This window comes from Nicotiana sylvestris, chromosome 7 (genome assembly GCF_000393655.2).
Source record: "Nicotiana sylvestris chromosome 7, ASM39365v2, whole genome shotgun sequence".
NCBI lineage: Eukaryota > Viridiplantae > Streptophyta > Magnoliopsida > Solanales > Solanaceae > Nicotiana > Nicotiana sylvestris.
In genome coordinates, this window is record NC_091063.1 from 58241798 (window position 1) to 58266690 (window position 24893).

At 36.2% G+C, this 24893-nt stretch overlaps 1 pseudogene; it reads left to right on the top strand.

Moving 5' to 3' along the window:
- The first annotated feature begins 11021 nt into the window (after positions 1-11021).
- On the top strand, positions 11022-19407 carry LOC104234064 (gamma-glutamyl hydrolase 2-like; annotated as a pseudogene).
- The last annotated feature ends 5486 nt before the right edge of the window (positions 19408-24893 follow it).

Here is a 24893-nt window from a genome sequence, read left to right on the forward strand (position 1 = left end):
AGATAGTAGAGAGAAGGTGGGTGTGGCCCCCATGGAGGACAAGATGCGGGAAGCAATACTCAGATGGTTCGGGCACATTCAGAGGAGGAGCACTGAGGCACCGGTGAGGAGGTGTGAACGACTGGCTGTGGTGGGCACGAGGATTGGTAGAGGGAGACCTAAGAAGTATTGGGGAGAGGTGATCAGGCAGGACATGGTGCGACTTAGGATTACTGAGGACATGGCCCTTGACAGGGAATTATGGAGGTCGAGCATTAAGGTTGTAGGCAAGGGGAAGTTGTGAGTATTTCTACAGCACACTAAAGTGAGACTAGCCAGTTAGGAGTTAGTCGTGGATGCTACTGCTCAGCTACTGATGTAGGGCTTTATCTGCTGGATATTATTATATCTTCCATCTTTTTCGTACTCCTATATTTCTTATATTGCTGTTATTTTTAAATTTATGTTATTTTATTATGAGTCTATTGATTATTACTAATATATCGTCTCTTGTCACTTTCTTGAGCCGGGGGTCTCCTAGAAATAGCCTCTCTGCCCCTCGGGGTAGGGGTTAGTTCTGCGTACATATTACTCTCCCCAGACCCCACTAGTGGGATTATACTAGGATGTTGTTGTATCGGGCCCGTATTTTGGTTCCGGAGCCTGGTACAAGTTTAAAATAATAAGTAAGTTGAATCTGTGAAATTTGGTAAGAATCGGAATTGGTTTGGTATAAATCGAACCTATAGTTGAGAAAATGGAAATTTCAATATTCTTGGGTAATTTCATGAATTTGAGGTTAAATTCGTAATTATTGATGTTATTTTGATAATTTGATCGCACAAGCAAGTTTGTATGATATTTTTAGACTTGCGTGCATGTTTGGTTTGGAGCCCCGAGGGCTCGGGTGAGTTTTGGATAAGCCACAGAGTGAATTTGGACTTAGGAAAATTGTTGGTATGTTGCAGCTGTGTAACAGGCCTCTGATCTCACAATTGCGAGATCAGTGTTCGCAAATGCGAAGTGCTCAGGTTTCGGAAATGCGACCCCAGTGTCGCAAATGCGAACCAAGCCTGGGCATGCCCTTTTCTCAAATGCGAATACTGGGCTGCGAATTGCGAAGCCCATCGCAAATGCGACGTTTTCCTTCGCAATTGCGAAGATGACAGGATTCCAAAGGGTTCGCAATTGCGAACCCCTAGTCGTAACTGCGATATCTAAGACCTGTTAAGTGAGATTTTGACGGGATTCTTCTTCACTTTTACACTTTTTCAAACCTAAACATCCCATAGGCGATTTTCTTGAAGAGAGTTCTTCCCAAATCATAGGTAAATGATTTTTAACCTATTTCCTTCAATCTATAACATCTTTTTGCATGATTTCACTTCAAAATCTAGGGTTTTTCATTGGAAATTGGGTGTTTTGGGTAGAAGATAGGATTTTCAAATTTTAAAGATTTGGACCTCGATTTGAGGTCCGATTTCAAAACTAATTACATATTTGAGTTCGTGAGTGAATGGGTGATCGGGTTTTGGTTCGAACCTCGGGTTTTGACCAAGCGGGCCCGGAGTCGATTTTTGACTTTTTGGGAAAAACAATGGGAAACCTATTTTCATGCATTAGAATTGGTTTGTATAGCACTTATTGATGTTATTAAGTACATTTTGACTAGATACAAGCGAATTGGAAGTGGAACAGAGAGGTAAAGCGGTAGTTGAGGCTTAATCTTGTCCGTGGATTCGAAGTAAGTGTTTGGTCTAACCTTAGCTTGAGGGAATAAGAGTTGTGGTCTATTTGCTATGTGTTTGTATCGAGTACAGCGTATAGGTGTGGTGACGAGTACCTATACGTTGGTGTCAAGCATGCCCGTGAGTCTTATATCATGATTTTGTGACTCTAATATGTATCGATTATGCTCAACTTGATGATTATTAATGTTGAACAAAGCTTATGAAAGTTCTGTGGCAATTGTTTAGTGTTGAGAATTGGCACAAGTTGAGTTTCATTCTTGTAAAATAATTGTTGGAAACGAAATTGGTTATAGCTGAATCCCTTGCCGGGATGTTATTGTTGATATTGTTGATTCCCTTGCCGGGACATTATTGCTGATATTGTTGTTTCCCTTGCCGAGACATATTGTTTCTATTGTTTGGATGAGGAAGAGCATAAAGCACGGAGGGTGATGTCGTGCATGATATTGTGAGAGAGTGTAAAGCACGAAGGGGATGTCGTGCCGATATTATGAGTGTTAATGCACGAAGGGTGATGTCGTGCCATGATTTGAGAGTTAATGCACGAAGGGTGATGTCGTGCCGATATTGTGAGGAATAATACACGAAAGGTGATGTCGTGCCACGATTATGTGAGGTAATGCACGAAGGGTGATGTCGTGTCATTTCTGTTGTTTCATATGGTGAGGACGAGAGTAAAAGCACGAAGGGTGATGTCATGCATGTAATACCGTTTCATTATTGTTGTTGATATAGATATGATGTTCAGTATGCTTCTTTATTGATGCTTCTTTATTGGCTTATTGTTATAACCTGTTATTCCCCGCAGCACGTCCCCTCCCCACTTTATTCTATTGATTCCTGTTATTATGATTCTTTTGTATATGATTTAACTACACAGGTATATATAGCTGTCGTATCCTAGCCTCGTTACTACTTCGCCGAGGTTAGGCTCGACACTTACTTAGTACATGGGGTCGGTTGTACTGATACTACACTCTGCACTCTTTTGTGCATATTTCGATACCGAACCCGGTGAGTAGCTGAGGTAGCTGCCTTCAATCCAGGGAGACCAAGGTAGATCTGCTAGCGTCCGCAGAGCTTGAAGTCCCCCTTCCCTGTTTTAGCCTTCTGTTGTCTCTTTTCTTTTCCGAGAACAGTTGTACTTTCTTTTTGGGCTAGTATTTATAGTAACTCGTAGATGTTCGTGAAATTGCGACACCAGATCTGTGGGTAGACTTGTATTGGTTTATTTGATTATGTTACAACTCTTCCGCATTTATCATCTGTTAAACTTTAATTTCTACTTATAACTGTTTGGGATTGACTGTTACTGTGTAGAACCCTAATAGTTGGCTTGCTTAGCTTTCATGAGTAGGTGCCATCACGATTCCCGAGGGTGAAAAATCTGAGTCATGACAATTTTGTATATATTTTGTATAATAGTATATATACTGTTCAATGATTTATAAAAATTGTATATACACTTTATACTAGTGTATAATGTGTATAGTACATGTAAAACCTATACATCACCATCTTCCTCTTCTTCTTATATCATGAGTGTTTTTGCTCATGCAATATTATATTTTTCTAGATTAGATAATTAAAAATTTAAGTTTTTTTGTAAAAAATAAAAAAGGGGTTGTAATTTTGTGAAAGTTTGGGGGGTTATGGAGAAGACGGTTGGGTTTAATGGAATTTTTGGGTTGAAGGAGTGGATTTTTTTACGGGGATCTCACTATGTATGAAGGATTTTGTGGGTCATTTGGTGGGATTTGAAATTTTTTGACTACTAATATTAAGTGTAAAAGAATGTTAGGTGACTATCAAAGGTTGGGCTAGAAGCTATTATGGTTGCATTGAGGAGCAAGGGTCTCTCGCTAGGTTTTTAGGTTTCACTGGGTAGTCCTTATAATTGGTTTTGGGCTATGAATTGTATGCTTTATGGACCAGTTGCCATTAGTTTTTACCGAGTGATTATAAATAATTTTTGCTCGCTTTTTACGCTAGATAACGGGAGAAATTCAAAAATAGCCAGATTTATAGGTGGTCATTCAAAAATAGCCACAGTTTCAAAAGTTAATGAAATTTAGCCACTTTTCATGTAAAGATAAATCTGAACGAAAATACTGTTCAAAATCCTGAAAATACTCCAGCATAATATACTGGAATTCCAGTATATTATATTGGAGCCAGCAAAGTATACCGGTCCAGTATAATATGCTGGAAGTTCATACACATGTGCACCAAATTCCAGTATATTATGCTGGACCGGTCTTTGTTGCAGTAAAATAGTGGTTATTTTTAAAATCTTGGCAAACGTTGGCTATTTTTAAATAATCCGTCCAAAAACTGACTAGCCCATGCTATTTTAACCTAGATAACGTTTAGAAAGCCCAACATAATGGAAGCTTGAACACATTGAGTGACTAAACTTTCTGGAAACATGAATCCTCATGTCGATAGCCTTCGCCAAAGATAATGTTTGCTCCTGAATCCTGTCAAAGATTGCTCATTGTCCAAAGAATTTTGCATGATAGATTTCAACAGTCAACAAAACTCAATTCTATCCATTCAATTAACATACATTCACAAACCTCAAAGGAGAAACAAGGCAGGCAGAAAGTTAATGGCAATTGGCAATTCATATTAACAACAACAACAACAACATATTCAATAGGGATTTTTACATACTTATACATTATTGGAAACTTTATTACCTTCCTTACTCAAATTTTAATTTAATTACCTCCTATATACAAATTTACCAATTATATACACTTTAGGAATTAGATGGTTATTCATTTATATTAGGAATCAATTATTTCTCATCCTTATTCTCTCCCTCATGTGCTCTCTCTCTCTCTCTGTCTCTCTCTCTCTCTCTTGCGCTCTTTCTCTCTCTACGTCTCTCTATCTCTCAATCCCGTCCAGTAAAGTACAGCAAAGGAAAAGAGAGCAGCAATTCCACCATTGACAACCATTAAAAAACTTTGAAGCTTCGAATTCGAATTTGGGTTTTCAAAAAATATTATTTGTTTGAATTGAGTGTTGTTGCAAACAATTGAGGATTCTCTCTGCGTCTCTCTCTATCTCTCAATCCCTAATTCCAGTAGTGTAAAGCAAAGGAAAAGAGAGCAGCAATTCCACCATTGACGGTCATTAAAAAGCTTTGAAGCTTTGAATTCGAATTTGGGATTTCAAAAACCATTATTTGTTTGAATTGGGTGTTGTTGCAAACAATTGGGAATATGGTTTGGAATTCATATCTCAATTTTAAGGGTGTTTTAGTGAATATTAGACTTGATTTTGGCTGAATTTCAGATTGAAACTCGAAGAAGAAGAAGAAGAAGAAGAAGACATGACATACATTATACTTACGAAATTGTAGTACATTTATAATAAAATTGTAGAAAAATTGTTATTTTGTTGTTTAAATATTGTATGAAAGTTGAACAATATTTGTATAAAAATTGTATTTACGTGGTATGATATTGTAGTTGTATATAACTGGGTAGAAATATTGTATGAAAGTTGTACATAAATTATAGATAAGTTGTATAATATATAATTAGTTGTATGAAAGTTGTTTTTACTATGTATAAATCAGATACAAAATATACTAAAGCATATTGTATAAAAATTGTATTTACGTGGTATGATATTGTAGTTGTATATAACTAGGTAGAAATAATGTATGAAAGTTGTAGATATGTTGTAGATAAGTTGTATAATATATAATTAGTTGTATGAAATTTATTTTTACTATATATAAATCAGATACAAAATATACAAAAGACATATCATATAAAATTTGAAAAAAAATTGTATTCAAGTTGTATAATATTGTAATTGTATTTAACTGGGTAATAACGTAAACAATATGTATATTTATATTTTGTGTCAATATGTTGAATTTGGTTAAATCAGCTATTTACATGCTCGATCTCCTTAGTCTCAAAATCACTAACAGTGGAGGCATTTGAGAAAACTCCAAGTAATTTATCATCTCCAGTGTTTGATTTGGATTTGTGTTCGGATTTTGATTTGGAATTGGACGCTGCTGTCTCGGGAAAACACCAACTTCAGGACTAATTGCACAGTGCAAATGAGATGCAAAATCACAACCAACGCAGTAGTAAAGCCAATTGTCGTTGTTCATGCAGACATCACAAATATATGCGATACTCTTATCTGCAATGTTGAGCAGTAGTACTGATGGCACGATCTACAAATACATCTAAGATCTTTAGTTTGCGTTAAACTGTCAATTATTAATGATTATAAGAAAGAAAAAGTTTGTCCAAGTTTGAAGTTTGCCAGCTGCTGTCCTTCGATCCTTATGTACTTCTATACATGATACATGATTATTATAAAAGTGGGAAGCCCTAAACTAAAAAGTTAAATTATTATAATACCCTTCTTAAAATTTAATATTTATTAGAATAAAAGCTAATTTAATTTTAAGTGTCTTTTATGAAAGGTTATGTCCTTTTAATATGCAACTAAATATCCAATTTGAATTCTATTCGTTCGTTACTTTAGTGAAAAAGCAAACCACTGCGTTTAGTAAAAAAAATTATGTGTATTTATATTGTTTTTCTTCAAAAGCTTTCTAAATGTTTTAAGTAGCAACCAATATTTGTGGAGAGATGATGCTCTTACCTTTCAAGAAGTTCCTGTAAGAATTCCTTTTCATTCGGATGCTTTTTTATTTTTAATAATAAATGACAAATAATATTACTTCTTGTCTGATCAATGTATCAATAATTATTAAAAACAGTATCTCTTCTTTTAATAATATCTTTCTTAAACGCATTTATCAAAACTTTTCACAAAGATCCAAATACTTAAAAATATTTTAGAGTTAATTCAAAATTTAGTTTGATTATTCTATTCCCAAATATCCAATTGCATTATGCTTGAATTTCTATTATCAAGTTTTAATTGCATTATAAGGAATTGGATTATGTAAACATAATTTGCATACATTTTGGATTGGATCTTTTCTGAAGTATTCACAAGAGTATGTGTTAATTAGAGTAACCACTAAAAGATAGATGCACTAGGTTTATATGGATTGTCTACACATTTGGACAATTCTTTTAAGGACAAAATACAATAAACAATAAAGTGGATGAACTTTTTGGTTCTCAAATTTTTTCATCGGTTTATCAGTTAACGACATGACTAACTGCACCAAAGCAACGGATTAAGAAGAAGAAAGTGCTAAACTCAGGTTCTACGTTCTTTAACCATCTCTGATTTATAAAATTCAATATTAAATGATCGGATAATGGTCATGATTTCATAATTATTTTAATTATGTCTTGCATGTATGTTATGGTTAGGAATAACTAAGGTTATTATAGTAATTATTTCTTTTACCAAATAAAATTAATTTATTAATATATAATTTTGTGCCAGGTATAAAAATATGTGAAAGATGATTTTCAAGGTTGTAAGACATGAATTAAATGTGTAATAATGCTTGATAATTATCTTGAGATATAAAAGTAATAAATATGAGGTATTTTATTTGTGTGGATTAAATATATACTTGATGTTATAACAATTTGAGATAAAAATACTTTAATTTGGGCATAAAGTATTAATGCTTTGGGCATTATAATAGTCAACAATATGAATTAGCCCATGAATATGGCACTTAAAATATTTTAAGTACTGGGATATAAGGCTAATGATTAAAAATTAATATTGAAATTAATGACTAATATTATTTTGAAAAAATAGAAGTACAACAAAGTTAATGAAAAATCTCAAATAGGTTCCTCGTATTGAAAATTTATTGATGGCATTAAAGTTTTTTGAATCTAGCTTAAAGTGGAATAATAGAGCGGTTATATAGCTCTCTGGATGAGATTATCTTCTCTATACATATATAAGAAAGTGAAGAGGCCGCTTTCAATTAATCTAATGGTGGATTCTAAAGTACTTTCTACAACATGATATAGTGAAAGTCCATATTGACTGCTTTCAAAGTTTCAAGGCTTGGTTAGCTAACTTTAGTTATGTATTATACAAATACTCAATATTGTCCTTCCTTTATTTTGAGCCAGTATATTAATTATTGTTAAATAAAATAATAAGTAGGTGACTTTTATATATATAATAATTTTTATAAATATTAATTACTTATGATAAAAGTACTTAAAAAGAAGGTATCTTTTCCAAGGATTGCAATGCTTCTATTTGTAATTTAATCTTTTGAATTTGCAACGGTTGGCTGCCTTTAAAATCAAAAGACGCTTCTATATTAAGGCTTTTCCCTCTATTATGCCAACAGTGAGAGAGCCATTCTTTTGAACATATATTCTGCCAAAATCTTCTTTATTCGCACTAAGATTGGACGTTCATTTTTCCTTCGATCTTCTATTCTAACTTCTAGACTTTTTTTTATTGGATTGATTTTTTTGTGTTAGAAGAAATTTATAGTGGAACATTAATTTTTTTAGTGGACACTGTGTTTGAGGATATAATTTTTATTTAACTATCTGCACCATATGGGGAAATTACTATCGTAAAAATAGTATTTTAAAAAAAATAATAATCACTTATATTCAATCATCTTGACCTCGACAAGTAAGTCATTGTACAGTGATTCATATTGATAATTAACCTTGCACTTTATTCCATAATGTATAATTATTTACTCAAAGCTTTGTCTTAATAATATTGATATTATTTTATGAAACTGTTATTACATGACTCGACATACACGTGCAGCGCACGTGTCGAAAAACTAGTATACATATAGAATGGCGTATTACTAAATCTAAATCCCTAAATATATTAATTTGGAGAGAAGAGGGGAGAGATAGAGAAAAAAGAAAAAAGATGTAACTAAATTCCTTGATCAAAAGCACAAATAATGAATTTGGGAGCTTTTTAAGGTGGATTGTATATATTTTGTAGACTAAACATAAGTAGGTAGGGTAATTATGTAAATATAAACATTTTTTATAATAAAGTTTCTAATTTTGTATAGGTATGAAAAAATTAGATTCTTGGTTTGCATGGTAGTCCACTAATGGGCTTCTTTCATGGGCTCCAACCATGGGCCTTACCTTAAATATCTCCCTTCTTCTTCTTCATAATTACATTGGATGGACTTATTTAGTATCACCATTTAAATTTGAAATTTTTACATTCTTATGTCATATAATAAACTATATTACCCTTCATGCTTAACTTTTAATATAATTACCTTCTATATACCTAATTACTATTTATGTATCATTTTAGGATTTTAATAGTATTAATTAGTCTCCTAATTTTACTCAACCGTATATTCCCACTCCCCCAAGTTTCTCTCTCCAAATCTCACAACCTCACTCACGTATCAAACCACACTCCACGATTTCCTCTTCAATCATCCACTATTCCTCTTCTAAAACTAGCGAAAATTTGCAACCCATCCACCATTAACAACCATTAAAAAGCTTTGAAGCTTTGAATTCGAATTTGGATTTTCAAAAATCATTTTGTTTGGATTGAGTATTGTTGAAAATAATTGGGAATATGGTTTGGAGTTTATATCTCAATTTTGAGGGATTTTGGTGAAGATTAGACTTGGTTTTGGCTAAATTTCAGATTGAAACTCGAAGAAGAAGAAGAAGAAGAAGAAGAAGAAGAAGACATGACATACATTATATTGCAGAAATTGTAGAAAAATAATGATTTTTGAAAACCCAAATTTGAATTCAAATTTTCAAGGTTTTTGATGGGTGTCAATGGTGGAATTGCTGCTCTCTTTTCCTTTGCTTTGTATTTGATTTCTATAATTCTTTCGGATGTATCGATCATTAATTGACGTGCTATTGTAGAAATCAATAGACTATAGCTCGCATCCTCATCGACTACAATGTCATCGACCTGAAATTCTCTAAATCTCTCATAGATATCCCAATTCCCATCCAGTTGTAGCATAATTTGGATTTTGGACATAATTGCGTTTGTTGCAGAAGAATTATAGAAGATTTAGTCTTTTTTGATTTGTGAAATCAGAAAAAATGTTGAAACGCAGTGTATCGCAAAAACAGAGTCGCTAAATTTTGAATCGAAATAGCCGATAATATTAATGTGTGATTTGCGTTGTATATGTAAGAATATTTAATTCCCCAATATTAGCGCGCTTAAATAAGGAAGCCTACAGCTACAATGATTCCCTATTTAATGAATTGTCTATATTTTGTAGAAATACTATTAGCATGGCGGGTAATATGCAAACTATAAACATATTTGATAATATAGTTTCATATATGGTATAGAAACGAAAATTTCCCTTTAAATTTTGACCCCAATAAGAAAAGTCCTGAAAAATAGCCTTTAGCCAGAATTTTGAAACATAAACAACAATAACAATTACCCAGTAAAATTATATAAAGTGGGGTCTGGTGAGGATAATGTGCACGCAAACTTTATCCCTACCCGATAGGACAAAGAGGCTGTTTCGATAGACCCTCGGCTGAATTTGAACACATGTTAGTCAGAATTTGAAAGTGATTCTGCCAATTGTCATAATTTTAAAGCACTAGAAGCTCAGCCACAATGCTACAAAATTATGGTAATCCGTCGGGGTTGAATTTTTAGCATTGCAATTGAAAATTTCGGTGATCATCAAAAACTTGTCATAATTTGCTGAAATTCTGGCAAGCATGCTTTAAAATCTGTCGCCGGGATATTTTCCCAAAACTTCTATTGCCGGTGTCAAAAAATTATCATATCATATTTTTGTTATTTTCCCCTTTTCTTCTTATTTTCTTTTCTCGGGATTAACAAATAATCCACGATTGGTTCCAAACTAAAACAAAATAAAATGCATTAATTCTCATCTATAATAATTTCAGAACTTAGATTTTGCGTTACTCCCACCTTGCTACATTGTACTTGTTTCCCTCGTATTTAGAGCCCGTTTGGCTTAGCTGATAAGCATTAGGTGCTGAAAAACACTTTTAAGTGCTGAAATTGATTTAAAAAATAAACAGTTACGTGTTTGGATAAAAATGCTGAAATTAATAATAAGCGGCCGAAAAACTAGGTAGACGAAGAGTTTTGTTCTAAAAAAAGTATTTTAAGGATAGAATAATAAATATTTTGGTCAAACCTAAAGTGCTTATAAGCTGAAATTTGATAAGTTGGGGGAGACCAACTTATGGCTTTTGGCTTATAAGCACTTAACTTATAAGCATTTTTAATTTTACCAAATGTGTAGATAAGCCAAAAAATACTTATAAGCCAGTTTGACCAGCATATAAACTTAGCGAAACACAGTCTTGATTACATTAAATGAGGAAAAAAGTTTTGATTTCATTTCTTCTTGTTGTCTTCGGGATTGCTACTTCTGCTACTGCAGGAAGTCAACACTTTGACTCCCAGCAGACTCTCCCGTCGAGCTGTCCAGCTCCTGACCCAACACTTAATTACCGGCCGGCTATCGGAATTGTTAGTCATCCCGGCGATGGCGCCTCCTGCCGCCTTAGCAACGCTACTAATATTTCCTGCATTGCTGCTTCCTATGTTAAGTTTGCTGAAATGTCTGGTGCTAGAGTCATTCCTCTCATATACACAGAGCCTCCTGAAATTCTCAATCAAGCAAGTATCAATTACTATTCCTTTTTCATTTCTCTCGTCTTTTGAAGTGTTGAAATGTTAAAAGCAGTAGATGTTATCTTCCATAGGATCGTCCCTATCAATTGCAGTTTGAGATTTGCTTATTCAATTTCTCTTTGCAGAAACTTAATCTTGTTAATGGCATTATCTTCACTGGTGGGTGGGCCAAGGACGGTCTATATTTTGATGTTATTAAAGGAATTTTCCAGGTGATTATCTACTCTGCTTGTACCTACATAGACTCATGCTATCATGCTCCTATTGCTGCAATATTTATTAAGTGGAAATACTCTGCATTTGGATTGGAATCTGTGACCAAAAAGTTTGACATAATGAAATTTCCTAGTCTTTTAATTCGAATACAGGATATTAGTAAAGATGTTCTTTAATGAAAATCATTATAATGATTTTAAATGCTTCAATGATACTCGCAGAAAGCTTTGGAGAAGAATGATGCTGGCGAGCATTTCCCTATACTTGCAATCTGCTTGGGATATGAACTTTTAACAATGATCATCACCAAGGTAAAGTGTATCGGAGAACATAGATGTTCCATTTACCTTTATTGAGAATTTACACTTTGAAAAGTCGGTACTATTTAATATAATATATTGTAAAGGGTTTCACAGCAGTTTTTCCGCTTTCAGGACAAACTTGCATAGACACTTGATACAATACTATCAAACAAACAAACAGTAATTAAAGATTTCTGTGGGAAGTCAGAAAGTGTTCCATTATAATTTTTTATGCATAAAATGCGAGCTTGTAATATTATATTCAGTTCTCAGAATCTCCCGATAGTCAATTACTCCTGAATGTATGCTTAGCATACTCATTGTCTAAGTGCATGTATGAGAGCGCATTCCATGTATGACATTGTATAGCATCTGATTAAAGATTATACGAGTATAGATGCAGTAAAAGTTAGAAACTCTTTGGAATAAGAGGCAATAAAGAATATGAGTTGTATATTGCTGCCAGTTAGAATTTTCCCTATCTTTTTCTGGTGCTTCCAGTTGTAGATTTTTTTCTTTCATATATACCTAATTTCGCGTTCTGAGTTGTACCTTAGTATACTTTGATGCCTGCATATTACTCACACATCTGTGTATTATATCTAAAATATTGCGAAATATTTGACACGTCAAGGTAGGGTTTTTCCAGAAAACCAACTACAAACCAAACAGAATATGTCAGGGACACAATCCCGCCTCTTAGACAGTATAGGGAAACAACTTGCGCACCTCTATGTGACCCAAACTTTCTCCTATACGATTATCAGATTTTTACATTTTTAAGACTTGAGTTCAGTTGTTTCCATGGGTTGATTTCAAGACATTTCTTTGTCTAATAATAGGACAACAATATCCTCGAGGAATTCAGTGCAGCGAGTCAAGCATCTACAGTACAGTTTGTGGAAAATGTGGATATTGAAGGAACAGTATTTGGAAGGTATATGTTTGTTTGCCTCTTTATGACTTCATCTTCTTTTTGTTCTCTCTCTTCCAATTTTCTCTTTTCTGCTTTGCTTCTCCATTTCATTTCACTTGGGAAAAATGCCAGATTACCCTATTCGAAGGGCTTTAAAAGATAAATATAACAGATAGTTGGGTCATAATGGTAAATTCAAGCTTTTCATTGATAGAAAAACATTAAAGAGGCTTGCCTGATCGGCTTTGAATGTAAGGCTCCCATTGCATTCAAACTGTACCATAATAGGTAATTTTCGCATGAAAGGAGAGTTTAATATTATTTGGGAAGAACAAAACCTGGCATTTAATGTGATCTGTAAGAACTGTTACTTAAATATCTTGGCCTTGCTATGTGTAAAATGTTCATCTCGAAGAAGAACAGAAAACGGTGGTTGAAGGACTGATTTAAAAGGGGAAACAAAGGAACTGGTGGTGGTGATGAGCAGAATTGTGCTTATGATGATGGCATATTGGAGGAAGGATTGTCTACTATTCACTTCATGCATTTTAAAAGCCTGTTGATGCTCAACTCTATATTGAATGAGCACTTATGACCCGCATTTGCATATCAAAGAGAATGTATACTCTCATTCATGTAAACTCTTCATTGTACTTTCTTGAGAGCTATGTGAAAGTACAGTGGTTGTGCTTGTGAAGGGGTCAGGTTTCAGTAATAATTCTTATTTTACTGATATACAACTGGCTATCAACTTTCCTGCAGATTCCCCCCGTGTTGCTAAAGAAGATGAGTATAGATTGCTTTGTGATGCAAAATCATCATGTGAGTTTTACAAATTAGGTTTTTTCTTGTCCTTGTGTGACACTTACTTGTGATTTTACAAGATTTACTACATGTTTTATTTTGTCTAGTGAAGATTGTAATTGCTCAATAGTATTACTCTTGAATTATGTCCTAAATCTTTTAGCATATTACATCTAGTAAGGCTTGTATATCAGTTTTGGGTTTTAGAATGTTAAGATTCTTATGCTAGTTTCATCCAACATTAATTCAGGCATTTGATCATTGAGTCACCTGCTATGGGGTTACTTCCATATCTCTTACATTACTTGTTAGATTCATTCACACTGCTGTATCTGCAGTTCTATTTCAGCTTGTCTTAGCAAGGAATTCATGTTCCTCCATAAACATTTGCATAACTCATAGACTGTCACTTAGAGATCAGTGATTGTCGCGTCAACTTCGTTTGAAGATTTAACGCAGGAGAGACAAACTTCTTGTCACGACCCAAAAACACACATGCCGTGATGGCGCCTATTGCGATACTAGGCAAGCCGACAACTCACAAATACAGGCGTCTTTAATTTAAAACATGCTGAAATAGGTTTAAGTAAATAAAATCTCATAATAACTGGAAGAAAAACATCGCAACTCAATACAAAATTTGCCCCCCAAAATCCGGGTGTCACTGAGTACATGAGCATCTACACAATATCAATGGTCTGACTGCAGAAAAACACTGTCTAGGAAAGTAGAGCAGTATAAATGAAACTAAAAGAGAAAGGAGGAGAGTCAAGTTCTGCGGGCGCCAAGGCAGCTAGCTCAATAGTCTCCGAACTGAACAAGTTCCACCACTAGCAACCTCCATGATCGGAAGCACCTGGATCTGCACACAAAATGCAGAATGCAGTATGAGTACAACCAACTCAATAAGTATCGTAAATAAATAAGGCAAGGTAAGAGAAGCTTGAATTATTAATGATACTAGTTATTCCGATGTAGTTCCGTCTTTTAAACCGGCACAAAATAGTATTTAAAGCTAACTCATCAAGTTTCATGAGAAGAATATCCGTGTGTGCATGTGTACATTTTCTCAAATACCCTGCTCAGACAATATCATGGCATGTAGAGGAGGAAAACAATTAAATCAGATAAACGAACAAGGAAATGCAAATTCGACACAACACTGGCCGGATTCTCTCAACTTTCCATATCGGTTCCAAACCACTGATCAGTATTCTCAATAACCCCATATACACCATCAAGAGAGAACATGAGAGAGTGACTCTAAGGGGATGGATCTATATCCACACGCTGCACGGACAAACACGTGCTAATAATAGAACATGCATGGACAAGTCACGTGTGAATAATATCAATATATGGATCCACACGGACAACTCACGTGAAAATAATATCAATATATGGATCCGCACGGACAACTCACGTGCCAATAACATAATCCGCCCGACATAGTCTCAGGCCTCCAGTCCAAATATACCATACATGAGCAGTTAAACAAGTATACATGTATATGATGAATGAAATAAGATTCCCATGCTCCTGACTGGTATAAATGATGTAGGCATGTGCAAAGTGTGCTATTGTAGCTCAAATCGGCAATTTCATCTCTGAAAAGCATTTATCAAGTTCGTTCAGGGATTAAACCTCTATGTAGCCTCAGCATGGCCCTAATAGATCACACAAACTGTTACAACATGAGAGATATCATAGCTTAAAGTTTAACAGTCAATTCTAGGCTTATAAGAGCCTGAGCACAACCCGCATAAATATATGATCCCGGTGCCCGTACATGGGTTCATCCCACGCATGTGCACACCCAATAGCACATAGCTATCACAACAATTCAGGCAACTAGTGCCTCAACCGAGTTTAAATAAGATACTTATCTCAAGCAAATAGAATCACCCCGCTAGCAAGCCTTTGCCTCGCGAATCAGCCTCCGAACGCCTCGAATCTAGCCACAAACAACTCGATACAATCAACACAAGCTATAGGAATCAATTCCATATGAAAATGCTAAGTTATTAATCAAAAGTCAAAAAGTCAACTAAAAAGTCAACCCCGGGCCCACGTCTCAAAATCCAACAAAAGTTACAAAATCCGAACACTCATTCAACCATGAGTCCAATGATACCAAATTTACCAAATTCCGACACCTAATCGTTACTCAAATCTCCAAATTTTACTCTCCAATCCCTAGCCAAAAACTCCCAAAATTACACCTTAAAAGCACATAAACTAGGTGGAGCATTCAATGTGTAATCAATATTATTGAATAAAAATGATCAAAAGTGACTTACATCAAGAAATCACTCGAAATCCCTCTCAAACATCGCCTTAATCCGAGCTTACAAAGTCCAAAAATGATTAAAACCTTGGAACCCCTTCAAATTTAAACATTGCCCAGGCCTTCGCTTCTGCGGCCCAAAACTCCACATTTGCGGAACTGCTTCTGCGGAAAAAACTCTGCACCTGCGGATCTCACTAAGTTCCCCAAGCTTCGCACCTGCGCTCCAAGATCTACACCTGCGGAAGCGCTTCTGCGCCCAGGCGTCCGCTTTTGCGAAGCCAGCCTCACTTACCCATCTCCGCATCTGCAGGCTCGCAGATACGGAAGATCCCTCGTACCTGCGACCACTGGCCAACCCCCTTCAAGCCCGTACCTGTGACCCCCTGCTCGCTTATGCGAGCTCGCACCTGGGGAAATCCCTCGCAGGTGCGATTTCACCAGAGCTGAAGCACCAGCATTTTCTTAAGTCCAATTCTCAACCCGAATTCAATCCGAATCAAACCTGAAGCCCTCGAGACCTCAACCAAATATACCAACAAGTCCTAACACACAACACGAGCCTAGTCGAGGTCTCAAATCACATCAATTAACATCAAAAACACGAATCGCACCCCAATTCGAGCCTATTGAAACTAATGAACTTCCAACTTCTATATTCGATGCCAAAACCTATCAAATCAACTCCGATTGGCCTCAAATTTTGCACACAAGTCATAAATAACACAACGGACCTATTACAACTTCCGGAAGCAAAATCCAAGCATGGTAACCACAAAGTCAACTGTCGGTCAAACTTCTCTAACTTTCCAAACTCCTAATTTTTCAATTTTCGTCATTTCAAGCCAAAATCTACGTACCTCCAAATCAATATTCGGACACACTCCTAAGTCAAAATCACCATGCGGAGCTATCAGAACCATCAAAACTCCATTTCGGAGCCATTTACATATAAGTCAATATCCGGTCAACTCTTTCAACTTAAGCTTCCAACCTTGGGACTAAGTGTCTCGATTCATTCCGAAACATCCCCGGAACCAAACCAACTATCCTGGCAAGTCACATAACAAAAATTGAGCATAGAATAAGCAGTAAATGGGGGAACTGGGTTACAACACTCAAAATGACTGGCTGGGTCGTTACACTTCTTTAGGTGAATGAGTCATGCTAATCTTAGAATACAAGCAGGCTAGATATTCCTCGTCTTTGAGTTCTCGTTTTATCTGTTTTTGCTTCAGGCCTTATTGGGCGCTTTAGGTATGCAGTGATACGGCTGATTAATTGTGTGTTTCCTTATTAATGCTGCAGTTTGGTATATCACCAGAAAGATTTCTGGCGAATAAATACTTGAGTGGCTTTTTCAGGGTCTTGACAACTAGTACGGATGAAAACAACAAGGTCCATGTTGAATTCTACCACTTTTCTCTGTTGGGATATTTCTGGTGAATGTTTCCGATTGATAAGATATCTAGTAGATATTCTTTTTGAACTGATTTGTTTTGATTAATTAATTATCTGATTCAGGTCTATGTCTCTACTATTCAAGCTAAACGTTATCCTATAGCTGGTTTTCAATGACACCCAGAGGTACCATCTTTGGCGTCTGACTTCAGATTTACAATTAATATGTGAAGTATGCAGTAACTTAATAGTTGTTAGATATAACAACGTGAGATAGCATAGTGTAATGTTTTCCTAGCTTGTTTCATTCTTTGAGTGGCTTTGGTGTTCTTAAATTACGTTACAGATTACGTTTTAGTGGGTAATGCACAAAGGTTATTGGTAGGTTCATGAAAAAGGTTCTGACAGACCTTTATACACACTCATCTTGTTTTCATGTTTTCATTGGAATAAAGATATTAATTATGGGCTTATATTAAAACAAGGAGAGTTAATACAATATATTAATGCCCTTTGAAATTTTCCTCGGAGATAATAGCTCATCTTAATGCAAAAACTCGACCTTTTATCTTGACACAATTCTTTTACCTGAAATTCCAAATTTAAATGCTTTTAGCTGGTTATGTTACTACAGAAAAATGTTTTCGAATGGGGATCATTAAGGATTCCACATTCTGAGGATGCAGTTCAAGTTACTACACATGTTGCCAACTATTTTATCAGGTATAGACCCTTCTTACCTTTCCTGTCTGCCGAGGATGATTCGGAGGTGTGGGATGGGGTGGGGAATCTTGGTGATTGGTTCAGATCCAGGCATACTATCAGGGACGAGAAATGCTTTCTGGTTATCAATTATCTGATTATCCTAATTTCTAAGATGAGATATTGAAGAGAACTAATGCTTTCCTAATAGGTAGTTATAGGTTGAGCGCATCCACTATGGCACTGGATTCATTTGTATTGCTCATAAGTTGGCAAAAACAGATTTTAAGGCTACAGTTGTCTTGGATATAAACATACAGATGCACAAGTAGTATGAACTAATTGAGGGGCCTGCTTTTTACAAATTGTTCTTACTCGTCAACTGTAACTGTTTAACTTCTGCATATTGTGATTAAGAGTATGATAGGCATAAGCACTTTCATCCTCTTGTCATCCTACTTCATATTTGCACCTAGCCAAACATACCTATCTTTTCCTAATTATTTCTTGCCCTGTCCGGAGCCGGAATTGAGTCAAGTTATACCTGAACCTCTATTACCCCGTCCTTTTTTTTTAAAAAAAAAAATATTTTGCTGTTGTGCTTCTAGGTTTGTAAGTTTTATTTGTATATTTTAAATTGCAGCGAAGCTAGAAAGTCTACTAACAAGCCAGTAGCTCGCAAAGTGCTTGATAATCTCATCTACAATTACAGTCCCACTTATGGTGGGAAGGCAGGGTAAGTCCGGCAGCAATTTCAGGTTGGTAAAATTAACACATTGATTTCAGGAACTTGATTCTCTTTTATCTTGTCCTGTAGGAAGGGTTATGATGAGGTTTATCTCTTCACTCCGCATTCTGCCTTGAGCTATCTATAGAGGAAAAAGAAAAAAAAACAGTGTAATTGAGCATCAACAACTATGCAATCTAAGATGCACGTCAAGACTTGGAGTTGCGGTCAGTATGTGATGTTTGTTGAAGTTTGGCAAAATGCTAAAGTCCCACATCGGTTGGGAGTTAAGTTTGGGGGGATTTTCCCCCTATAAAAGAAGGCCTAATGTTTAGGATTGAAACACACCTCTCATTTGCCTTCTCATCTGTTTAAGGCATTTGTATCTTCTCTCTCTAGTATTATTTCACTTGTATTTTTGGAGTGGAATAAAATATTTGGTTGTGTCCGAGGAGTAGGCAAAATTAGCCGAACCTCGTAAATTCTGGTGTTTCCTTTATTGTTGCTTTATTGTCTTATTTATTATTTGGTGGCTGTCATAATTTTTGGTATAGTAGTTGTGACTTATTCACACTATATACATTTGGCTTCCGCAACAATTGGTATCAGAGCCAAGGTACTGTCTAAGTATGCTCTGTGGTTGCAGCATAGTCTGATCTTCCACATCAGAAAAGATTTATCTTGGTAACTGAGTCAAGGTTCTGTCTGAGTATGCTCTGTGGTTGCAGCTTAGTCTGATCTTCCACACCAGAAAGGAAATAATCTTGATTTGTGTCGTCAGCTATTAAATAATATTTGTGTCAAAGATGGGAGACAATAAACAAGAAGAATCTACATCAAGTGTCAACAATACGTCATCATTGGCATCTTCGCTTATGACAAGAATTGTGTCAAATGCGAAATTTGCGGTAGAAATATTTGACGGGTCCGGACATTTTGGGATGTGGCAAGGCGAGGTTCTAGATGTCCTTTTTCAACAAGGGCTAGATCTGGCCATTGAAGAAAAGAAACCAGATGTTATTGGAGAAGAAGATTGGAGAATTATCAACCGTGTTGCTTGCGGTACCATTCGATCCTACCTTGCTAGAGAGCAGAAATATCCATACACAAAGGAAACTTCTGCAAGTAAATTATGGAAAGCACTGGAGGATAAATTTTTGAAGAAAAACAGTCAAAATAAATTGTACATGAAGAAGAGACTGTTTCACTTCACCTATGTTCCTGGTACCACGATGAATGAACATATCACCAGTTTCAATAAGTTGGTCACAGATTTGCAAAATATGGATACAACTTATGATGATGGTGACTTGACCTTAATGTTGTTGGCGTCACTTCCTGATGAGTACGAGCACCTTGAAACTACTCTACTCCATGGAAATGACGAAATTTCTCTCAGAGAAGTTTGTTCGGCTTTGTACAGCTATGAACAAAGAAAGCGAGAAAAACAGAAGGGCGGAGAAGGAGAAGCACTGTTTGTGAGGGGTCGTCCTCAAAATCAAACGAGGACAAAGAAGGGAAGATCCAAGTCAAGATCCAGACCCAGCAAAGATGAATGTGCCTTTTGTCGAGAAAAAGGGCACTGGAAGAAAGACTGTCCGAAGTTGAAGAATAAGGCCAAATATAATAATGGAAAGGCCATTATGGATTCAAATGTAGTTGATTGTGATGATTCAGACTTCTCATTAGTTACAACAGAGTCATCAACATCATCAGACATATGGTTGATGGACTCGGCTTGTAGCTATCATATGTGTCCCAACAGGGACTGGTTCGTGGAATTTCAAGAAGGAGAATATGGAGTCGTCCACACAGCGGATAACAGCCCTCTTACCTCATATGGCATTGGTTCAATACGATTAAGGAACCATGATGGAATGATCAGAACATTGACAGATGTTCGATATGTACCGGATTTGAAGAAGAATCTCATCTCTGTGGGAGCCCTAGAATCAAAAGGGTTCAAAATCATTGCAGAAAATGGAGTGATGAGAGTATGCTCCGGTGCACTAGTGGTAATGAAGGCTAATCGGAAGAATAATAATATGTACCGCTATCGTGGCAGTACAGTTATTGGGACAGCGACAGTGACATCCAGTGATGACAAAGAAGCAGAAGCAACCAAGCTATGGCACATGCGCTTGGGACATGCTGGAGGAAAATCCTTGAAAACTCTATCAGATCAAGGATTGTTAAAAGGAGTAAAGGCTTGCAACTTGGAGTTTTGTGAGCATTGTGTTAAAGGGAAACAGACAAGGGTTAAATTTGGTACAGCGATCCATAATACTAAAGGCATTTTGGATTATGTACACTCAGATGTTTGGGGTCCTTCCAAAACACCTTCATTGGGTGGGAAGCACTATTTTGTAACCTTTGTTGATGATTTTTCCCGAAGAGTATGGGTGTATACAATGAAGAGCAAAGATGAAGTGTTGGGAATTTTTCTCAAATGGAAGACGATGGTGGAGAATCAAACAGGCAAGAGGATCAAGTGTATTCGCACAGACAATGGAGGTGAATACAAAAATGATCATTTCAATAAGGTCTGTGAAAATGATGGCATCGTCCGACACTTCACTGTTAGACATACACCACAACAAAATGGAGTGGCAGAACGTATGAACCGGACCTTGCTGGAGAAGGTACGGTGTATGTTGTCCAATGCTGGCTTGGGCAAAGAATTTTGGGCTGAGGCAATTACATATGCATGCCACCTCATTAATCGTCTACCATCTGCTGCTATTGATGGCAAGACACCATTTGAAAAATGGTATGGAAAACCTGCTGTAGATTATAACTCTTTGCACGTGTTTGGCTCAACTGCATATTATCATGTGACGGAGTCAAAATTGGATCCAAGGGCAAAGAAGGCTATTTTTATGGGAATTACTTCTGGAGTCAAAGGATATCGCTTATGGTGTCCTATGACAAAGAAAGTAATATTCAGCAGGGATGTTACCTTTGATGAATCTGCTATGGTAAATAAGGTAACAGAAGATACCAAACAAAATAAAGGTGCTTCTAAGCAGGTGGAGTTTGAGGGAAAATTTATTTTTCCTACACAAGAAGCAGAGGAGGAAACAAATGAAGATTACCCTCTGGAAGGAGAGCCAGTAGAGGAGATTCCAACTCAGGAACCTCAACAACAACTTGAATCAATAGCAACCAGCAGGCCAAAAAGAACAATAACGAAACCTGTTCGTCTCATAGAGACGGTTGCTTGTGCAACCTCAATTGTAGCTGATGATGTTCCTACTACTTATAAAGACGCTGTCCAAAGTTCAGAAGAAGATAAGTGGAGGATTGCCATGAATGATGAAATACAGTCCCTTCATCAGAATCATACATGGAGATTGGCCAATCTCCCGAAGGGAAAGAAAGCAATTGGGTGCAAATGGGTATTTGCAAAGAAGGAAGGATTTCCTAACCAAGTAGATGTTCGCTACAAAGCAAGATTGGTGGCCAAAGGATATGCTCAAAAGGAGGGAATTGATTACAATGAAGTGTTTTCTCCAGTTGTAAAACATTCCTCCATTAGAATTATGTTGGCTTTGGTAGCACAATTGGATTTGGAACTAGTTCAGATGGATGTAAAAATTGCGTTTTTACATGGAAACTTGGAGGAGGAAATCTACATGACTCAGCCAGAAGGATTCAAAGTTGCTGGAAAAGAAAATATGGTATGCAAACTTGAAAAATCGTTGTACGGATTGAAACAATCTTCTAGACAATGGTACAAGCGATTTGACGAGTTTATGTTGCGGCAAGGGTACAAGAGAAGCAAATACGATCATTGTGTGTATTTGCGCAAGCTTAAAGATGGTTCCTTTGTATATCTTCTCCTATACGTTGATGATATGTTGATAGCTTCCAAGAATTCGGAAGAAATTGATAAATTGAAGAATCAACTGAAGAAGGAGTTCGAGATGAAGGATCTGGGTGAGGCAAAGAAAATTCTTGGCATGGAGATAATTAGAGATAGACGTTCAAAGAAACTCTGTTTATCTCAGAAAGAATATTTGAAGAGAGTACTACAACGTTTTGGCATAGATGACAAGACTAAGCCAGTTAGTACTCCACTTGCTCCCCATTTTAAGCTAAGTACTACTATGTCGCCAATGGATGAAGCTGAACGAGAGTATATGTCAAAGGTACCATACGCAAATGTTGTTGGTAGCTTGATGTATGCAATGGTTTGCACAAGGCCTGACATTTCACAAGTTGTTGGAGTTATTAGCAGATATATGCACAATCCAGGAAGGAGCATTGGCAAGCTGTGAAGTGGATTCTACGGTATATTCATAATACTGTAGATATCGGGTTAGTTTTTGAGCAGGAATACAATCAGTCTGTAGTTGGATATTGTGACTCAGATTTTGCGGGTGATCTGGACAAACGAAGATCAACTACTGGTTATGTGTTTACTTTTGCAAAAGCACCAGTTAGTTGGAAGTCTACTTTGCAGTCAACAGTTGCTTTGTCTACAACAGAGGCAGAGTACATGGCTATTACAGAGGCTGTGAAGGAGGCAATTTGGCTTCAAGGATTGCTAAAGGAGCTTGGTGTTGAACAAAAAGGTATCACAATTTTTTGTGATAGTCAAAGTGCTATTCAATTAGCGAAGAACCAAGTTTATCATGCAAGGACGAAGCATATTGATGTTCGGTATCATTTCGTACGAGAAATCATAGAAGAAGGAGGAGTCACAGTGAAGAAAATTCATACTACGGAGAATCCTGCTGATATGCTAACTAAGGTGGTGACTGCGATCAAGTTTCAACATTGTTTGGATTTGATCAACATTGTTGAACACTGAAGATTGAAGATGAAGACACAACCAAAATTTGTTATTGAGAGAGAATTGAAAATGTGGAATTTTGCCAAGGTGGAGATTTGTTGAAGTTTGGCAAAATGCCAAAGTCCCACATCGGTTGGGAGTTAAGTTTGGGGGGATTTTCCCCCTATAAAAGAAGACCTAATGTTTAGGATTGAAACACACCTCTCATTTGTCTTCTCATCTGTTTAAGGCATTTGTATCTTCTCTCTCTAGTATTATTTCACTTGTATTTTTGGAGTGGAATAAAATATTTGGTTGTGTCCGAGGAGTAGGCAAAATTAGTCGAACCTCGTAAATTCTGGTGTTCCCTTTATTGCTGCTTTATTGTCTTATTTATTATTTGGTGGCTGTCATAATTTTTGGTATAGTAGTTGTGACTTATCCACACTATATACATTTGGTTTCCGCAATAATGTTTACTGTTGGAATTGGTCTTCAATCTCCAGTTAATTGTTCTCACCACCAAATAGGGAATGTTAAAACTAGTTAGTTGTATGATGATTTTTTAGTCGTCTGCTGTCCCACTTTCTGTGGGATAAAACATTGATTTTAGTTGTTCTGTGAGCCTTCATATCTCACATAACTATGTGTTGGCTAGAGCCTACTAGTTCTTTCTAGTATTGTCTGGAGGGATGTAAAACATTTGTGTCTATTTTTTGCTATAAATATATAGCAGCATTGACTTAAGTTGTGACTGAATGTCTGTAGTGATAGGACCAAACCTATTGTTGTATGTGAAAGTAGACAAAACAAAAGAAAGAAAAATCAAAAAAAGATGAAAATATGATGTAAGCGCTTACATCGATATTCTTGTGATGTAAGCGCTTACCTCGGCAGGGCATTCGAATGCTTATAAATATGGGTCTACATTTTCATTTGTAGAACATCCCAAAACTTCTTCTTTCTCTCTTCAATTAATAAAGAGTTATTCTTTGTGTGGCCGTGGAGTAGGCAAAAATTGTCGAACCACGTAAATCTTGTCTTATCTTGTGCAATTTATTGTTTCTCTTCTAAATATCCTTTTCCTTCTATTATCTTGATACGCTTCCTCAACAACTGGTATCAGAGTCCAGACAGTGTAATTCTGGTAGAAAAGTACAGTATTAGTGCAGGTACTATTCACAAGAATAGTGCGACACTATTGATCATCGTTACTATTCACAAGCACTATTCACATAAATTGTTTTTTGTGAAAAATGGCATCGGAAGAAGGGAAGGTTAAGATTGACAAGTTCAATGGCAAAGATTTTGGATTCTGGAAAATGCAAATAGAGGACTATTTGTACCAGAAAAAATTAACTTACCTCTGACCGAGGTGAAACCGGAGATTATGTCCAAAGCGGATTGGGATCTTTTAGA